Source organism: Hyla sarda, unplaced genomic scaffold, assembly GCF_029499605.1.
Source record: "Hyla sarda isolate aHylSar1 unplaced genomic scaffold, aHylSar1.hap1 scaffold_740, whole genome shotgun sequence".
In the NCBI taxonomy this organism is placed as follows: domain Eukaryota; kingdom Metazoa; phylum Chordata; class Amphibia; order Anura; family Hylidae; genus Hyla; species Hyla sarda.
This window is the reverse complement of record NW_026610763.1, coordinates 60,986-80,866: the sequence shown is the minus strand read 5'-3', so window position 1 is coordinate 80,866 and position 19,881 is coordinate 60,986. Positions and strand designations below refer to the sequence as shown.

Below are 19,881 nucleotides of genomic sequence, written 5' to 3'. Positions count from 1 at the left end.
GATTATGATTTATTTTGGAAGAAATTTGAGACAATCAAGTCTGATCCAGTGTGGGAGGGCGTGGAAGTCATTCCCCACTTTCCCAGGAGAGAAAGAATTTTAACGGTGAGGATGTATAGTCCTTACGTCCCTGAGGAGGATATTATAATTCTTTTGACCCAATTTTGTGAGGAAATTGCGCCACTTGGGAAAATTTATAATCAGTATGGAGTCTGGACAACAAAGTGGAGATTTAAAGTAAAGTTCAAGGAAGACGCAGATGGAAGAGTTCTTTATCCCCCTGCCCGTTTTAAAATAGGGGTTATCAATGGAGATATGTTTTTTGCAGGTATGCAGAATTTCTGTAGAAAATGCAAGAAATATGGCCATTTAAAGGAAGAGTGCACCTCAATGTGGTGCCAAAAATGCCAAAAAGAAGGTCATGAAATCGAATCCTGTAGCCAAAAAAGTAAATGTAATTTATGTAACAAAATTGGTCACATGTATGTGAACTGTCCAAAGAGGAAGAAGAAAAGAGAAGAAGAAGTTTCTGAACAAGAGCCAGAAATTAAAAGATCTGTGGTAACCCAAGAGCCAAAAATTGTTGGAAAAGAGATGATAGTAGAAGAAAAGAACATTGGAGAGCATAAGAGTAAAAAGAAAAATGAAGAGCCGGTGAGAGATTTAAGAGGATATTCAGGGTCTTTCCAAACTATTTTGGAGAGAGCTCCAGATGAGGAAAGAGAATTGTTCTTACAGGACCTGGATAATCTATTATCCACCTTTAAAGCCAAGTTGCCTGCAGTAAGAAACAAAGTTTATGATTCTTTTCGCCCTGACGTGGATCGATTTATGGTAACTTATAAAATACCGGCCTGGTTGGCCATCCCAGTAAAAAGGGAAATGGAAAAAGGAAGCTTAACCTATGGTTTAATTGATTACTTGGCAGTTTACGCCCGGAGAAAGGGAATGAATTTGTTATAATTTTGGAATGTTTATTATTTTTATTGTTGTTATAATATTTTATTTCAATTTGTCTTTTTTTAGGAATAAATAAAAGTGTTACCTGATGATGAACAAAACAATCGAGTCCATATAAGATCTTGGAGCTCTGATTGAGTTCTGAGGGCTAACTTAAAAAAAAAAAAAAAATCTGTTCTTATCAGTTTAATATCTGATACGTCCCCTATCTGGGGACCATATATTAAATGGATTTTTGAGAACGGGGGCCGATTTCGAAGCTTGCTTCCGTCGCCCTATGCATTGACCCGATATGGCAGTATCTTCGGGTACAGTGCACCACCCCCTTACAGGGTTAAAAAGAAAGATTCCTACTTTCATTGCTACCTGCTTGCTGGCTAGCCAGCTAGCCAGCCCTGTGGGCCTTGCTGCTGCTGCAGCCAAAAAACAAAAGGTGGTGCTGCTGCTGCTGCTTCTGCTTCTGCTTCTGCTTGTGTCTGGCCGCTGTTGGAGCGTCCAGGCACAGGACTTCTGCTGCTGCTGACTAAATGGCCTCCTTAATTGGATCATTTGAGTAGCCAGCACACCTGTGCAGGTAGGGCATGACATGATAGGCAGCTGCCTTGATAGCGGGTGGGTGCTGAATGTTCCTAATTGACAAAATAAGATTAATGCTTATGAAGAAATATAAAATCTCATCCCTTCCCCAATATCGCGCCACACCCCTACCCCTTAATTCCCTGGTTGAACTTGATGGACATATGTCTTTTTTCGACCGTACTAACTATGTAACTATGTAACATAACATGGGGGGGGGGGGGTCTCCTGGCTGTTCACACAGGTGTGTCATTGCTGTACATTGACCATGCATTGCTTCTGTGGTATTGCAAAGGCAAAGACAAATGCTTCCAGCCATCCATTGCACTAATGGATTGGTCATCAGCTGGCTGTCTATGTCCCGCATCAATATAGACCAAAGTACAGAGGGTTAGGCTATGCTATTGTGCACCTACCTGATGCATCAGAAGGTGCGAGGCCCTTGCTAAATTCTGTGCACAGACTTTGAGATCTATACTTTAGACTGTATCTAAACCTGCTCCAACATGGACTGACATTCTGGCCTACTTTCAGCCGATGCGACTTGTCTGTCGCTGAACAGTCGCTTTTTATGTATTCAGCACCTATGTATAATGTTGTAAAAATGCTCTAGAAGCTAAAGTCGCAGAAATGTCACACATATTTGGCCTGCAACTTTCTGTGCGACAAATTCAGACAGGAAAAATCAGTATAAATCCTTAGAAAATTATCCCCCAGTGTCTCCATCTGCTGGCGGTATTGAATAAGCATTGCTGCACTGATGGGGTATGCATTAGACGAAAAAAAAGAAGAAAAAGAAGAATAATACGCCCAGAAAAGAGGCGAAAAGGAGAAAAACGTAAAAAAACGTGAAAAAAAAGTAAGAGGAAGAGAAGGGAAAAAAAGGTGGAAATGGGTTTAAAAGTGATTTCGGCGGAGAAATATATATATATATATATATATATATATCTATATATATATATATATATATATATATATACGCGCACACACACACATATATATAAACGTATTCTCCGTTGAGATATTGCAGCCGCTGCTGTGTCCAGGCCCAGGAGCCTTAGCACTGTGCTGTGATGTCACTCAATACCACTGACATCACTAGGTGTAAACAACATCTCTCCTTTGCTGTGTATGTGACTATGGAGCTGTTTGGTGATGTCGTCTATTATGGCCTTCATAGAAGCAACAGGAGATTGTTGCATCCATCTAGAACCCTCAGAACTACAGTGCTATGATGTCACTCACTTCCACAGGCCTTGCAGAGTGTAAACAACAACAACCCAGCTTTGTTGTGTATGTAACCATAGGGATTTGTGATGTCACCTAGAACCTTCACAGCAGCGACAGCTTTATGAGGAGCATCAGCACTGCTCTGCCTGAGCAGAACCATCACCGCCATAGGTTGTCAAATAACCCGGGTTTAACCCACACAGGTAAGTCCAATGGGGTGCAGGCATGTCCTCTATGCTTACAGCTTCCCGTGGGTGTTGGTTTGATACCGTTTGGGGACAGCCAAGGAGGCATCTGCAGGCAACAAAGGTAGGTGTGTGCTTGTGTGTGTGTTTCCTATGCAGATCCTAAGCCCAGTGTCACATGCAAGTAGGAGGAGTAAGAAGGGTTCCTGGCAAATCCGGGTTATGGATTGCATTTAAAAAGGCCCCGTGGGAGTGCAATGGGCCCCTGTCTTGCTGCTTAGCAATAATGGTATGGGTTTAGGTTCTGCTGTGTGTACTGGTGGTTGACTGCCCCCCAGCCCAGAGTGTGCATGGAAAATTGTCTGGCAGCCTCCCTGACAGCAAGCAGTGATAGTGCCCATGAAGGGCACCTTGTTGGGCCCGCCCCTTTCACGGTTATCGCTTCTCGGCCTTTTGGCTAAGATCAAGTGTAGTATCTGTTCTTATCAGTTTAATATCTGATACGTCCCCTATCTGGGGACCATATATTAAATGGATTTTTGAGAACGGGGGCCGATTTCGAAGCTTGCTTCCGTCGCCCTATGCATTGACCCGATATGGCAGTATCTTCGGGTACAGTGCACCACCCCCTTACAGGGTTAAAAAGAAAGATTCCTACTTTCAATGCTACCTGCTTGCTGGCTAGCCAGCTAGCCAGCCCTGTGGGCCTTGCTGCTGCTGCAGCCAAAAAACAAAAGGTGGTGCTGCTGCTGCTTCTGCTGCTTCTGCTTCTGCTTGTGTCTGGCCGCTGTTGGAGCGTCCAGGCACAGGACTTCTGCTGCTGCTGACTAAATGGCCTCCTTAATTGGATCATTTGAGTAGCCAGCACACCTGTGCAGGTAGGGCATGACATGATAGGCAGCTGCCTTGATAGCGGGTGGGTGCTGAATGTTCCTAATTGACAAAATAAGATTAATGCTTATGAAGAAATATAAAATCTCATCCCTTCCCCAATATTGCGCCACACCCCTACCCCTTAATTCCCTGGTTGAACTTGATGGACATATGTCTTTTTTCGACCGTACTAACTATGTAACTATGTAACATAACATGGGGGGGGGGGGGTCTCCTGGCTGTTCACACAGGTGTGTCATTGCTGTACATTGACCATGCATTGCTTCTGTGGTATTGCAAAGGCAAAGACAAATGCTTCCAGCCATCCATTGCACTAATGGATTGGTCATCAGCTGGCTGTCTATGTCCCGCATCAATATAGACCAAAGTACAGAGGGTTAGGCTATGCTATTGTGCACCTACCTGATGCATCAGAAGGTGCGAGGCCCTTGCTAAATTCTGTGCACAGACTTTGAGATCTATACTTTAGACTGTATCTAAACCTGCTCCAACATGGACTGACATTCTGGCCTACTTTCAGCCGATGCGACTTGTCTGTCGCTGAACAGTCGCTTTTTATGTATTCAGCACCTATTTATAATGTTGTAAAAATGCTCTAGAAGCTAAAGTCGCAGAAATGTCACACATATTTGGCCTGCAACTTTCTGTGCGACAAATTCAGACAGGAAAAATCAGTATAAATCCTTAGAAAATTATCCCCCAGTGTCTCCATCTGCTGGCGGTATTGAATAAGCATTGCTGCACTGATGGGGTATGCATTAGACGAAAAAAAAGAAGAAAAAGAAGAATAATACGCCCAGAAAAGAGGCAAAAAGGAGAAAAACGTAAAAAAACGTGAAAAAAAAGTAAGAGGAAGAGAAGGGAAAAAAAGGTGGAAATGGGTTTAAAAGTGATTTCGGCGGAGAAATATATATATATATATATATATATATATATATATATATATATATACGCGCACACACACACATATATATAAACGTATTCTCCGTTGAGATATTGCAGCCGCTGCTGTGTCCAGGCCCAGGAGCCTTAGCACTGTGCTGTGATGTCACTCAATACCACTGACATCACTAGGTGTAAACAACATCTCTCCTTTGCTGTGTATGTGACTATGGAGCTGTTTGGTGATGTCGTCTATTATGGCCTTCATAGAAGCAACAGGAGATTGTTGCATCCATCTAGAACCCTCAGAACTACAGTGCTATGATGTCACTCACTTCCACAGGCCTTGCAGAGTGTAAACAACAACAACCCAGCTTTGTTGTGTATGTAACCATAGGGATTTGTGATGTCACCTAGAACCTTCACAGCAGCGACAGCTTTATGAGGAGCATCAGCACTGCTCTGCCTGAGCAGAACCATCACCGCCATAGGTTGTCAAATAACCCGGGTTTAACCCACACAGGTAAGTCCAATGGGGTGCAGGCATGTCCTCTATGCTTACAGCTTCCCGTGGGTGTTGGTTTGATACCGTTTGGGGACAGCCAAGGAGGCATCTGCAGGCAACAAAGGTAGGTGTGTGCTTGTGTGTGTGTTTCCTATGCAGATCCTAAGCCCAGTGTCACATGCAAGTAGGAGGAGTAAGAAGGGTTCCTGGCAAATCCGGGTTATGGATTGCATTTAAAAAGGCCCCGTGGGAGTGCAATGGGCCCCTGTCTTGCTGCTTAGCAATAATGGTATGGGTTTAGGTTCTGCTGTGTGTACTGGTGGTTGACTGCCCCCCAGCCCAGAGTGTGCATGGAAAATTGTCTGGCAGCCTCCCTGACAGCAAGCAGTGATAGTGCCCATGAAGGGCACCTTGTTGGGCCCGCCCCTTTCACGGTTATCGCTTCTCGGCCTTTTGGCTAAGATCAAGTGTAGTATCTGTTCTTATCAGTTTAATATCTGATACGTCCCCTATCTGGGGACCATATATTAAATGGATTTTTGAGAACGGGGGCCGATTTCGAAGCTTGCTTCCGTCGCCCTATGCATTGACCCGATATGGCAGTATCTTCGGGTACAGTGCACCACCCCCTTACAGGGTTAAAAAGAAAGATTCCTACTTTCATTGCTACCTGCTTGCTGGCTAGCCAGCTAGCCAGCCCTGTGGGCCTTGCTGCTGCTGCAGCCAAAAAACAAAAGGTGGTGCTGCTGCTGCTTCTGCTGCTTCTGCTTGTGTCTGGCCGCTGTTGGAGCGTCCAGGCACAGGACTTCTGCTGCTGCTGACTAAATGGCCTCCTTAATTGGATCATTTGAGTAGCCAGCACACCTGTGCAGGTAGGGCATGACATGATAGGCAGCTGCCTTGATAGCGGGTGGGTGCTGAATGTTCCTAATTGACAAAATAAGATTAATGCTTATGAAGAAATATAAAATCTCATCCCTTCCCCAATATCGCGCCACACCCCTACCCCTTAATTCCCTGGTTGAACTTGATGGACATATGTCTTTTTTCGACCGTACTAACTATGTAACTATGTAACATAACATGGGGGGGGGGGGGTCTCCTGGCTGTTCACACAGGTGTGTCATTGCTGTACATTGACCATGCATTGCTTCTGTGGTATTGCAAAGGCAAAGACAAATGCTTCCAGCCATCCATTGCACTAATGGATTGGTCATCAGCTGGCTGTCTATGTCCCGCATCAATATAGACCAAAGTACAGAGGGTTAGGCTATGCTATTGTGCACCTACCTGATGCATCAGAAGGTGCGAGGCCCTTGCTAAATTCTGTGCACAGACTTTGAGATCTATACTTTAGACTGTATCTAAACCTGCTCCAACATGGACTGACATTCTGGCCTACTTTCAGCCGATGCGACTTGTCTGTCGCTGAACAGTCGCTTTTTATGTATTCAGCACCTATGTATAATGTTGTAAAAATGCTCTAGAAGCTAAAGTCGCAGAAATGTCACACATATTTGGCCTGCAACTTTCTGTGCGACAAATTCAGACAGGAAAAATCAATATAAATCCTTAGAAAATTATCCCCCAGTGTCTCCATCTGCTGGCGGTATTGAATAAGCATTGCTGCACTGATGGGGTATGCATTAGACGAAAAAAAAGAAGAAAAAGAAGAATAATACGCCCAGAAAAGAGGCAAAAAGGAGAAAAACGTAAAAAAACGTGAAAAAAAAGTAAGAGGAAGAGAAGGGAAAAAAAGGTGGAAATGGGTTTAAAAGTGATTTCGGCGGAGAAATATATATATATTTATATATATATATATATACGCGCACACACACACATATATATAAACGTATTCTCCGTTGAGATATTGCAGCCGCTGCTGTGTCCAGGCCCAGGAGCCTTAGCACTGTGCTGTGATGTCACTCAATACCACTGACATCACTAGGTGTAAACAACATCTCTCCTTTGCTGTGTATGTGACTATGGAGCTGTTTGGTGATGTCGTCTATTATGGCCTTCATAGAAGCAACAGGAGATTGTTGCATCCATCTAGAACCCTCAGAACTACAGTGCTATGATGTCACTCACTTCCACAGGCCTTGCAGAGTGTAAACAACAACAACCCAGCTTTGTTGTGTATGTAACCATAGGGATTTGTGATGTCACCTAGAACCTTCACAGCAGCGACAGCTTTATGAGGAGCATCAGCACTGCTCTGCCTGAGCAGAACCATCACCGCCATAGGTTGTCAAATAACCCGGGTTTAACCCACACAGGTAAGTCCAATGGGGTGCAGGCATGTCCTCTATGCTTACAGCTTCCCGTGGGTGTTGGTTTGATACCGTTTGGGGACAGCCAAGGAGGCATCTGCAGGCAACAAAGGTAGGTGTGTGCTTGTGTGTGTGTTTCCTATGCAGATCCTAAGCCCAGTGTCACATGCAAGTAGGAGGAGTAAGAAGGGTTCCTGGCAAATCCGGGTTATGGATTGCATTTAAAAAGGCCCCGTGGGAGTGCAATGGGCCCCTGTATTGCTGCTTAGCAATAATGGTATGGGTTTAGGTTCTGCTGTGTGTACTGGTGGTTGACTGCCCCCCAGCCCAGAGTGTGCATGGAAAATTGTCTGGCAGCCTCCCTGACAGCAAGCAGTGATAGTGCCCATGAAGGGCACCTTGTTGGGCCCGCCCCTTTCACGGTTATCGCTTCTCGGCCTTTTGGCTAAGATCAAGTGTAGTATCTGTTCTTATCAGTTTAATATCTGATATGTCCCCTATCTGGGGACCATATATTAAATGGATTTTTGAGAACGGGGGCCGATTTCGAAGCTTGCTTCCGTCGCCCTATGCATTGACCCGATATGGCAGTATCTTCGGGTACAGTGCACCACCCCCTTACAGGGTTAAAAAGAAAGATTCCTACTTTCATTGCTACCTGCTTGCTGGCTAGCCAGCTAGCCAGCCCTGTGGGCCTTGCTGCTGCTGCAGCCAAAAAACAAAAGGTGGTGCTGCTGCTGCTTCTGCTGCTTCTGCTTCTGCTTGTGTCTGGCCGCTGTTGGAGCGTCCAGGCACAGGACTTCTGCTGCTGCTGACTAAATGGCCTCCTTAATTGGATCATTTGAGTAGCCAGCACACCTGTGCAGGTAGGGCATGACATGATAGGCAGCTGCCTTGATAGCGGGTGGGTGCTGAATGTTCCTAATTGACAAAATAAGATTAATGCTTATGAAGAAATATAAAATCTCATCCCTTCCCCAATATCGCGCCACACCCCTACCCCTTAATTCCCTGGTTGAACTTGATGGACATATGTCTTTTTTCGACCGTACTAACTATGTAACTATGTAACATAACATGGGGGGGGGGGGGGGTCTCCTGGCTGTTCACACAGGTGTGTCATTGCTGTACATTGACCATGCATTGCTTCTGTGGTATTGCAAAGGCAAAGACAAATGCTTCCAGCCATCCATTGCACTAATGGATTGGTCATCAGCTGGCTGTCTATGTCCCGCATCAATATAGACCAAAGTACAGAGGGTTAGGCTATGCTATTGTGCACCTACCTGATGCATCAGAAGGTGCGAGGCCCTTGCTAAATTCTGTGCACAGACTTTGAGATCTATACTTTAGACTGTATCTAAACCTGCTCCAACATGGACTGACATTCTGGCCTACTTTCAGCCGATGCGACTTGTCTGTCGCTGAACAGTCGCTTTTTATGTATTCAGCACCTATGTATAATGTTGTAAAAATGCTCTAGAAGCTAAAGTCGCAGAAATGTCACACATATTTGGCCTGCAACTTTCTGTGCGACAAATTCAGACAGGAAAAATCAGTATAAATCCTTAGAAAATTATCCCCCAGTGTCTCCATCTGCTGGCGGTATTGAATAAGCATTGCTGCACTGATGGGGTATGCATTAGACGAAAAAAAAAGAAGAAAAAGAAGAATAATACGCCCAGAAAAGAGGCGAAAAGGAGAAAAACGTAAAAAAACGTGAAAAAAAAGTAAGAGGAAGAGAAGGGAAAAAAAGGTGGAAATGGGTTTAAAAGTGATTTCGGCGGAGAAATATATATATATATATATATATATATATATGCGCACACACACACATATATATAAACGTATTCTCCGTTGAGATATTGCAGCCGCTGCTGTGTCCAGGCCCAGGAGCCTTAGCACTGTGCTGTGATGTCACTCAATACCACTGACATCACTAGGTGTAAACAACATCTCTCCTTTGCTGTGTATGTGACTATGGAGCTGTTTGGTGATGTCGTCTATTATGGCCTTCATAGAAGCAACAGGAGATTGTTGCATCCATCTAGAACCCTCAGAACTACAGTGCTATGATGTCACTCACTTCCACAGGCCTTGCAGAGTGTAAACAACAACAACCCAGCTTTGTTGTGTATGTAACCATAGGGATTTGTGATGTCACCTAGAACCTTCACAGCAGCGACAGCTTTATGAGGAGCATCAGCACTGCTCTGCCTGAGCAGAACCATCACCGCCATAGGTTGTCAAATAACCCGGGTTTAACCCACACAGGTAAGTCCAATGGGGTGCAGGCATGTCCTCTATGCTTACAGCTTCCCGTGGGTGTTGGTTTGATACCGTTTGGGGACAGCCAAGGAGGCATCTGCAGGCAACAAAGGTAGGTGTGTGCTTGTGTGTGTGTTTCCTATGCAGATCCTAAGCCCAGTGTCACATGCAAGTAGGAGGAGTAAGAAGGGTTCCTGGCAAATCCGGGTTATGGATTGCATTTAAAAAGGCCCCGTGGGAGTGCAATGGGCCCCTGTCTTGCTGCTTAGCAATAATGGTATGGGTTTAGGTTCTGCTGTGTGTACTGGTGGTTGACTGCCCCCCAGCCCAGAGTGTGCATGGAAAATTGTCTGGCAGCCTCCCTGACAGCAAGCAGTGATAGTGCCCATGAAGGGCACCTTGTTGGGCCCGCCCCTTTCACGGTTATCGCTTCTCGGCCTTTTGGCTAAGATCAAGTGTAGTATCTGTTCTTATCAGTTTAATATCTGATACGTCCCCTATCTGGGGACCATATATTAAATGGATTTTTGAGAACGGGGGCCGATTTCGAAGCTTGCTTCCGTCGCCCTATGCATTGACCCGATATGGCAGTATCTTCGGGTACAGTGCACCACCCCCTTACAGGGTTAAAAAGAAAGATTCCTACTTTCATTGCTACCTGCTTGCTGGCTAGCCAGCTAGCCAGCCCTGTGGGCCTTGCTGCTGCTGCAGCCAAAAAACAAAAGGTGGTGCTGCTGCTGCTTCTGCTGCTTCTGCTTCTGCTTGTGTCTGGCCGCTGTTGGAGCGTCCAGGCACAGGACTTCTGCTGCTGCTGACTAAATGGCCTCCTTAATTGGATCATTTGAGTAGCCAGCACACCTGTGCAGGTAGGGCATGACATGATAGGCAGCTGCCTTGATAGCGGGTGGGTGCTGAATGTTCCTAATTGACAAAATAAGATTAATGCTTATGAAGAAATATAAAATCTCATCCCTTCCCCAATATCGCGCCACACCCCTACCCCTTAATTCCCTGGTTGAACTTGATGGACATATGTCTTTTTTCGACCGTACTAACTATGTAACTCTGTAACATAACATGGGGGGGGGGGGGGGGGGTCTCCTGGCTGTTCACACAGGTGTGTCATTGCTGTACATTGACCATGCATTGCTTCTGTGGTATTGCAAAGGCAAAGACAAATGCTTCCAGCCATCCATTGCACTAATGGATTGGTCATCAGCTGGCTGTCTATGTCCCGCATCAATATAGACCAAAGTACAGAGGGTTAGGCTATGCTATTGTGCACCTACCTGATGCATCAGAAGGTGCGAGGCCCTTGCTAAATTCTGTGCACAGACTTTGAGATCTATACTTTAGACTGTATCTAAACCTGCTCCAACATGGACTGACATTCTGGCCTACTTTCAGCCGATGCGACTTGTCTGTCGCTGAACAGTCGCTTTTTATGTATTCAGCACCTATGTATAATGTTGTAAAAATGCTCTAGAAGCTAAAGTCGCAGAAATGTCACACATATTTGGCCTGCAGCTTTCTGTGCGACAAATTCAGACAGGAAAAATCAGTATAAATCCTTAGAAAATTATCCCCCAGTGTCTCCATCTGCTGGCGGTATTGAATAAGCATTGCTGCACTGATGGGGTATGCATTAGACGAAAAAAAAGAAGAAAAAGAAGAATAATACGCCCAGAAAAGAGGCGAAAAGGAGAAAAACGTAAAAAAACGTGAAAAAAAAGTAAGAGGAAGAGAAGGGAAAAAAAGGTGGAAATGGGTTTAAAAGTGATTTTGGCGGAGAAATATATATATATATATATATATATATATATATATATATATACGCGCACACACACACATATATATAAACGTATTCTCCGTTGAGATATTGCAGCCGCTGCTGTGTCCAGGCCCAGGAGCCTTAGCACTGTGCTGTGATGTCACTCAATACCACTGACATCACTAGGTGTAAACAACATCTCTCCTTTGCTGTGTATGTGACTATGGAGCTGTTTGGTGATGTCGTCTATTATGGCCTTCATAGAAGCAACAGGAGATTGTTGCATCCATCTAGAACCCTCAGAACTACAGTGCTATGATGTTACTCACTTCCACAGGCCTTGCAGAGTGTAAACAACAACAACCCAGCTTTGTTGTGTATGTAACCATAGGGATTTGTGATGTCACCTAGAACCTTCACAGCAGCGACAGCTTTATGAGGAGCATCAGCACTGCTCTGCCTGAGCAGAACCATCACCGCCATAGGTTGTCAAATAACCCGGGTTTAACCCACACAGGTAAGTCCAATGGGGTGCAGGCATGTCCTCTATGCTTACAGCTTCCCGTGGGTGTTGGTTTGATACCGTTTGGGGACAGCCAAGGAGGCATCTGCAGGCAACAAAGGTAGGTGTGTGCTTGTGTGTGTGTTTCCTATGCAGATCCTAAGCCCAGTGTCACATGCAAGTAGGAGGAGTAAGAAGGGTTCCTGGCAAATCCGGGTTATGGATTGCATTTAAAAAGGCCCCGTGGGAGTGCAATGGGCCCCTGTCTTGCTGCTTAGCAATAATGGTATGGGTTTAGGTTCTGCTGTGTGTACTGGTGGTTGACTGCCCCCCAGCCCAGAGTGTGCATGGAAAATTGTCTGGCAGCCTCCCTGACAGCAAGCAGTGATAGTGCCCATGAAGGGCACCTTGTTGGGCCCGCCCCTTTCACGGTTATCGCTTCTCGGCCTTTTGGCTAAGATCAAGTGTAGTATCTGTTCTTATCAGTTTAATATCTGATACGTCCCCTATCTGGGGACCATATATTAAATGGATTTTTGAGAACGGGGGCCGATTTCGAAGCTTGCTTCCGTCGCCCTATGCATTGACCCGATATGGCAGTATCTTCGGGTACAGTGCACCACCCCCTTACAGGGTTAAAAAGAAAGATTCCTACTTTCATTGCTACCTGCTTGCTGGCTAGCCAGCTAGCCAGCCCTGTGGGCCTTGCTGCTGCTGCAGCCAAAAAACAAAAGGTGGTGCTGCTGCTGCTGCTTCTGCTGCTTCTGCTGCTTCTGCTTCTGCTTGTGTCTGGCCGCTGTTGGAGCGTCCAGGCACAGGACTTCTGCTGCTGCTGACTAAATGGCCTCCTTAATTGGATCATTTGAGTAGCCAGCACACCTGTGCAGGTAGGGCATGACATGATAGGCAGCTGCCTTGATAGCGGGTGGGTGCTGAATGTTCCTAATTGACAAAATAAGATTAATGCTTATGAAGAAATATAAAATCTCATCCCTTCCCCAATATCGCGCCACACCCCTACCCCTTAATTCCCTGGTTGAACTTGATGGACATATGTCTTTTTTCGACCGTACTAACTATGTAACTATGTAACATAACATGGGGGGGGGGGGGGGGTCTCCTGGCTGTTCACACAGGTGTGTCATTGCTGTACATTGACCATGCATTGCTTCTGTGGTATTGCAAAGGCAAAGACAAATGCTTCCAGCCATCCATTGCACTAATGGATTGGTCATCAGCTGGCTGTCTATGTCCCGCATCAATATAGACCAAAGTACAGAGGGTTAGGCTATGCTATTGTGCACCTACCTGATGCATCAGAAGGTGCGAGGCCCTTGCTAAATTCTGTGCACAGACTTTGAGATCTATACTTTAGACTGTATCTAAACCTGCTCCAACATGGACTGACATTCTGGCCTACTTTCAGCCGATGCGACTTGTCTGTCGCTGAACAGTCGCTTTTTATGTATTCAGCACCTATGTATAATGTTGTAAAAATGCTCTAGAAGCTAAAGTCGCAGAAATGTCACACATATTTGGCCTGCAACTTTCTGTGCGACAAATTCAGACAGGAAAAATCAGTATAAATCCTTAGAAAATTATCCCCCAGTGTCTCCATCTGCTGGCGGTATTGAATAAGCATTGCTGCACTGATGGGGTATGCATTAGACGAAAAAAAAGAAGAAAAAGAAGAATAATACGCCCAGAAAAGAGGCGAAAAGGAGAAAAACGTAAAAAAACGTGAAAAAAAAGTAAGAGGAAGAGAAGGGAAAAAAAGGTGGAAATGGGTTTAAAAGTGATTTCGGCGGAGAAATATATATATATATATATATATATATATATATATATATATATATACGCGCACACACACACATATATATAAACGTATTCTCCGTTGAGATATTGCAGCCGCTGCTGTGTCCAGGCCCAGGAGCCTTAGCACTGTGCTGTGATGTCACTCAATACCACTGACATCACTAGGTGTAAACAACATCTCTCCTTTGCTGTGTATGTGACTATGGAGCTGTTTGGTGATGTCGTCTATTATGGCCTTCATAGAAGCAACAGGAGATTGTTGCATCCATCTAGAACCCTCAGAACTACAGTGCTATGATGTCACTCACTTCCACAGGCCTTGCAGAGTGTAAACAACAACAACCCAGCTTTGTTGTGTATGTAACCATAGGGATTTGTGATGTCACCTAGAACCTTCACAGCAGCGACAGCTTTATGAGGAGCATCAGCACTGCTCTGCCTGAGCAGAACCATCACCGCCATAGGTTGTCAAATAACCCGGGTTTAACCCACACAGGTAAGTCCAATGGGGTGCAGGCATGTCCTCTATGCTTACAGCTTCCCGTGGGTGTTGGTTTGATACCGTTTGGGGACAGCCAAGGAGGCATCTGCAGGCAACAAAGGTAGGTGTGTGCTTGTGTGTGTGTTTCCTATGCAGATCCTAAGCCCAGTGTCACATGCAAGTAGGAGGAGTAAGAAGGGTTCCTGGCAAATCCGGGTTATGGATTGCATTTAAAAAGGCCCCGTGGGAGTGCAATGGGCCCCTGTCTTGCTGCTTAGCAATAATGGTATGGGTTTAGGTTCTGCTGTGTGTACTGGTGGTTGACTGCCCCCCAGCCCAGAGTGTGCATGGAAAATTGTCTGGCAGCCTCCCTGACAGCAAGCAGTGATAGTGCCCATGAAGGGCACCTTGTTGGGCCCGCCCCTTTCACGGTTATCGCTTCTCGGCCTTTTGGCTAAGATCAAGTGTAGTTCTGCTCACTTGGTCTGGCCAGAGGGTGTCTGGGGTACCCGGCTCCTTTGCCTGGGGGGATCGTCCTTCTTAACGGAGGGACTTCACCCCCCTGCTGCTATTAGGGAGCCGGCCTAGTCCCCAGACAACGGGAGGCGATCCACACCCACCTACCTGCTTGCGTGGGGGAGGTGCCTGGATACCTTGGAGATGGCTGAAGATCGTGGATCTGCTTCTGAAGGTGTACCATCCTTCGCAAGATTACGGAATGGAGTGCGGATTTCCTTGCAGGATGTGCGGAAAAAGGAGAGAGGCCTGGTATTCGTGGTCGAGGATGTTTTGTTCAAGCTCTTGGAGATCAGGAAGGAACAAATTCTTTCCATGCTGGAATTTCCAAAGAGTGGATACTATGATGTTGTGCTTATGTCAGAAGAGGACTATGATGTATTCTGGAGCCGTTTTCAGCAAAGGAAAGGAAGTTCGGTCCTGGAGGGAGTGGGGATAATTCCACACTTCCCTCGCAGAGAAAGACTGGTGACTGTAAGAATGTACAGCCCATATACACCAGAAGAAGACATTGTTACTTTCCTGTTAAGATTTTGTGATAATGTATTGCCCAAAGGTAAGATTTTGAACCAGTTTGGATTATGGACTACCAAATGGAAGTTTGAAGTAAAATTTAAAGAAACGGTGGATGGTAAGCTAATAGTCCCGCCAGGACGGTTTAAAATTGGAACGGTAAACGGTGACTTGTTTTTCTCCGGCATGCAAGAGTTTTGCCGTAAGTGTAAGCAGTATGGCCATAGTAAGGATGTATGTACATTCCTGTGGTGCTTCAAGTGCCAAGAAGAAGGTCATGAGGCGGAGAATTGTGAGAAGAAGAAGAAGTGCCATCTGTGTGGGAATGAGGGCCATCTTCTTGGCTCTTGTCCCAAGAAAAAGGTTGGGAAAAAAGAGGCGGTTAAAAGAAGCCGAGAGGAAGTAGTTGAAGCAAAAGAGCCTGAGCTAGAACAGGTTCCAATAAGAAGAGCAGCGGAACAGAAGAAAAAGAAAGAGGTGGAAGAGTTTGTGCCGTCACAATATGGTGGTGTACTTGGAAGTTTATTGGAGAATCTGTCAGAAACAGAAAGACGGACATTTGATAAAGAAATGATTGAGCTAAAAGCAAGATTTAAGTCACGGGAGGAGGAGGTGCGGGACAAAGTTTATTTTTCTTTTAAGGCGGATATGAATCGTTTCATTGAAGCGTATAAAATTCCAGCCTGGTTGGCATCTCAAGCCAAGAGTGATGTGACTAGAGGGAATATCAGTCTAGGTTTGATTGATTTCCTAACGGTGTATGCTTGGAGGAAGGGAATGACTTTCTAATGGAGATTTGTTAATTAGAAAGTAAGGTATGGTTTAGTTATTTTATGAGTTTTTTCTTTATGTATTGATTTTAAAATGTTTCTTTTTATTTCATTTGGTGTTTAAGAAAAGAAATTAAATTATGTTACCCAAGGATGAACACAATAATTGAGTTTCAAATAAGATCTTGGAACTCTGAGTGAGTTCTGAGGGCAACTTAAAAAAAAATCTGTTCTTATCAGTTTAATATCTGATACGTCCCCTATCTGGGGACCATATATTAAATGGATTTTTGAGAACGGGGGCCGATTTTGAAGCTTGCTTCCGTCGCCCTATGCATTGACCCGATATGGCAGTATCTTCGGGTACAGTGCACCACCCCCTTACAGGGTTAAAAAGAAAGATTCCTACTTTCATTGCTACCTGCTTGCTGGCTAGCCAGCTAGCCAGCCCTGTGGGCCTTGCTGCTGCTGCAGCCAAAAAACAAAAGGTGGTGCTGCTGCTGCTTCTGCTGCTTCTGCTGCTTCTGCTTCTGCTTGTGTCTGGCCGCTGTTGGAGCGTCCAGGCACAGGACTTCTGCTGCTGCTGACTAAATGGCCTCCTTAATTGGATCATTTGAGTAGCCAGCACACCTGTGCAGGTAGGGCATGACATGATAGGCAGCTGCCTTGATAGCGGGTGGGTGCTGAATGTTCCTAATTGACAAAATAAGATTAATGCTTATGAAGAAATATAAAATCTCATCCCTTCCCCAATATCGTGCCACACCCCTACCCCTTAATTCCCTGGTTGAACTTGATGGACATATGTCTTTTTTCGACCGTACTAACTATGTAACTATGTAACATAACATGGGGGGGGGGGGGGTCTCCTGGCTGTTCACACAGGTGTGTCATTGCTGTACATTGACCATGCATTGCTTCTGTGGTATTGCAAAGGCAAAGACAAATGCTTCCAGCCATCCATTGCACTAATGGATTGGTCATCAGCTGGCTGTCTATGTCCCGCATCAATATAGACCAAAGTACAGAGGGTTAGGCTATGCTATTGTGCACCTACCTGATGCATCAGAAGGTGCGAGGCCCTTGCTAAATTCTGTGCACAGACTTTGAGATCTATACTTTAGACTGTATCTAAACCTGCTCCAACATGGACTGACATTCTGGCCTACTTTCAGCCGATGCGACTTGTCTGTCGCTGAACAGTCGCTTTTTATGTATTCAGCACCTATGTATAATGTTGTAAAAATGCTCTAGAAGCTAAAGTCGCAGAAATGTCACACATATTTGGCCTGCAACTTTCTGTGCCACAAATTCAGACAGGAAAAATCAGTATAAATCCTTAGAAAATTATCCCCCAGTGTCTCCATCTGCTGGCGGTATTGAATAAGCATTACTGCACTGATGGGGTATGCATTAGACGAAAAAAAGAAGAAAAAGAAGAATAATACGCCCAGAAAAGAGGCGAAAAGGAGAAAAACGTAAAAAAACGTGAAAAAAAGTAAGAGGAAGAGAAGGGAAAAAAAGGTGGAAATGGGTTTAAAAGTGATTTCGGCGGAGAAATATATATATATATATATATATATATATATATATATATATATATATATACGCGCACACACACACATATATATAAACGTATTCTCCGTTGAGATATTGCAGCCGCTGCTGTGTCCAGGCCCAGGAGCCTTAGCACTGTGCTGTGATGTCACTCAATACCACTGACATCACTAGGTGTAAACAACATCTCTCCTTTGCTGTGTATGTGACTATGGAGCTGTTTGGTGATGTCGTCTATTATGGCCTTCATAGAAGCAACAGGAGATTGTTGCATCCATCTAGAACCCTCAGAACTACAGTGCTATGATGTCACTCACTTCCACAGGCCTTGCAGAGTGTAAACAACAACAACCCAGCTTTGTTGTGTATGTAACCATAGGGATTTGTGATGTCACCTAGAACCTTCACAGCAGCGACAGCTTTATGAGGAGCATCAGCACTGCTCTGCCTGAGCAGAACCATCACCGCCATAGGTTGTCAAATAACCCGGGTTTAACCCACACAGGTAAGTCCAATGGGGTGCAGGCATGTCCTCTATGCTTACAGCTTCCCGTGGGTGTTGGTTTGATACCGTTTGGGGACAGCCAAGGAGGCATCTGCAGGCAACAAAGGTAGGTGTGTGCTTGTGTGTGTGTTTCCTATGCAGATCCTAAGCCCAGTGTCACATGCAAGTAGGAGGAGTAAGAAGGGTTCCTGGCAAATCCGGGTTATGGATTGCATTTAAAAAGGCCCCGTGGGAGTGCAATGGGCCCCTGTCTTGCTGCTTAGCAATAATGGTATGGGTTTAGGTTCTGCTGTGTGTACTGGTGGTTGACTGCCCCCCAGCCCAGAGTGTGCATGGAAAATTGTCTGGCAGCCTCCCTGACAGCAAGCAGTGATAGTGCCCATGAAGGGCACCTTGTTGGGCCCGCCCCTTTCACGGTTATCGCTTCTCGGCCTTTTGGCTAAGATCAAGTGTAGTATCTGTTCTTATCAGTTTAATATCTGATACGTCCCCTATCTGGGGACCATATATTAAATGGATTTTTGAGAACGGGGGCCGATTTCGAAGCTTGCTTCCGTCGCCCTATGCATTGACCCGATATGGCAGTATCTTCGGGTACAGTGCACCACCCCCTTACAGGGTTAAAAAGAAAGATTCCTACTTTCATTGCTACCTGCTTGCTGGCTAGCCAGCTAGCCAGCCCTGTGGGCCTTGCTGCTGCTGCAGCCAAAAAACAAAAGGTGGTGCTGCTGCTGCTTCTGCTGCTTCTGCTTCTGCTTGTGTCTGGCCGCTGTTGGAGCGTCCAGGCACAGGACTTCTGCTGCTGCTGACTAAATGGCCTCCTTAATTGGATCATTTGAGTAGCCAGCACACCTGTGCAGGTAGGGCATGACATGATAGGCAGCTGCCTTGATAGCGGGTGGGTGCTGAATGTTCCTAATTGACAAAATAAGATTAATGCTTATGAAGAAATATAAAATCTCATCCCTTCCCCAATATCGCGCCACACCCCTACCCCTTAATTCCCTGGTTGAACTTGATGGACATATGTCTTTTTTCGACCGTACTAACTATGTAACTATGTAACATAACATGGGGGGGGGGGGGTCTCCTGGCTGTTCACACAGGTGTGTCATTGCTGTACATTGACCATGCATTGCTTCTGTGGTATTGCAAAGGCAAAGACAAATGCTTCCAGCCATCCATTGCACTAATGGATTGGTCATCAGCTGGCTGTCTATGTCCCGCATCAATATAGACCAAAGTACAGAGGGTTAGGCTATGCTATTGTGCACCTACCTGATGCATCAGAAGGTGCGAGGCCCTTGCTAAATTCTGTGCACAGACTTTGAGATCTATACTTTAGACTGTATCTAAACCTGCTCCAACATGGACTGACATTCTGGCCTACTTTCAGCCGATGCGACTTGTCTGTCGCTGAACAGTCGCTTTTTATGTATTCAGCACCTATGTATAATGTTGTAAAAATGCTCTAGAAGCTAAAGTCGCAGAAATGTCACACATATTTGGCCTGCAACCTTCTGTGCGACAAATTCAGACAGGAAAAATCAGTATAAATCCTTAGAAAATTATCCCCCAGTGTCTCCATCTGCTGGCGGTATTGAATAAGCATTGCTGCACTGATGGGGTATGCATTAGACGAAAAAAAAGAAGAAAAAGAAGAATAATACGCCCAGAA

General features: G+C 45.3%; 7 non-coding genes and 1 pseudogene across 7 annotated transcripts; all 8 read left to right on the top strand.

Annotated features, from left to right (window-relative positions):
• The first annotated feature begins 1,093 nt into the window (after positions 1–1,093).
• On the top strand, positions 1,094–1,284 carry LOC130345003 (U2 spliceosomal RNA). The gene has a single exon (XR_008883791.1). It is a non-coding gene; the product is annotated as a U2 spliceosomal RNA (small nuclear RNA).
• A 2,104-nt stretch (positions 1,285–3,388) lies between these two features.
• Positions 3,389–3,579, top strand: LOC130345036 (U2 spliceosomal RNA). Its single transcript, XR_008883818.1, has one exon. It is a non-coding gene; the product is annotated as a U2 spliceosomal RNA (small nuclear RNA).
• A 2,090-nt stretch (positions 3,580–5,669) lies between these two features.
• LOC130345035 (U2 spliceosomal RNA) lies at positions 5,670–5,860 on the top strand. The gene has a single exon (XR_008883817.1). It is a non-coding gene; the product is annotated as a U2 spliceosomal RNA (small nuclear RNA).
• Positions 5,861–7,930: 2,070 nt separating this feature from the next.
• Positions 7,931–8,121, top strand: LOC130345032 (U2 spliceosomal RNA). The gene has a single exon (XR_008883813.1). It is a non-coding gene; the product is annotated as a U2 spliceosomal RNA (small nuclear RNA).
• Positions 8,122–10,198: 2,077 nt separating this feature from the next.
• On the top strand, positions 10,199–10,389 carry LOC130345034 (U2 spliceosomal RNA). Its single transcript, XR_008883816.1, has one exon. It is a non-coding gene; the product is annotated as a U2 spliceosomal RNA (small nuclear RNA).
• Positions 10,390–12,480: 2,091 nt separating this feature from the next.
• On the top strand, positions 12,481–12,671 carry LOC130345033 (U2 spliceosomal RNA). The gene has a single exon (XR_008883815.1). It is a non-coding gene; the product is annotated as a U2 spliceosomal RNA (small nuclear RNA).
• A 3,647-nt stretch (positions 12,672–16,318) lies between these two features.
• Positions 16,319–16,520, top strand: LOC130345004 (U2 spliceosomal RNA; annotated as a pseudogene).
• Positions 16,521–18,622: 2,102 nt separating this feature from the next.
• On the top strand, positions 18,623–18,813 carry LOC130345031 (U2 spliceosomal RNA). The gene has a single exon (XR_008883812.1). It is a non-coding gene; the product is annotated as a U2 spliceosomal RNA (small nuclear RNA).
• The last annotated feature ends 1,068 nt before the right edge of the window (positions 18,814–19,881 follow it).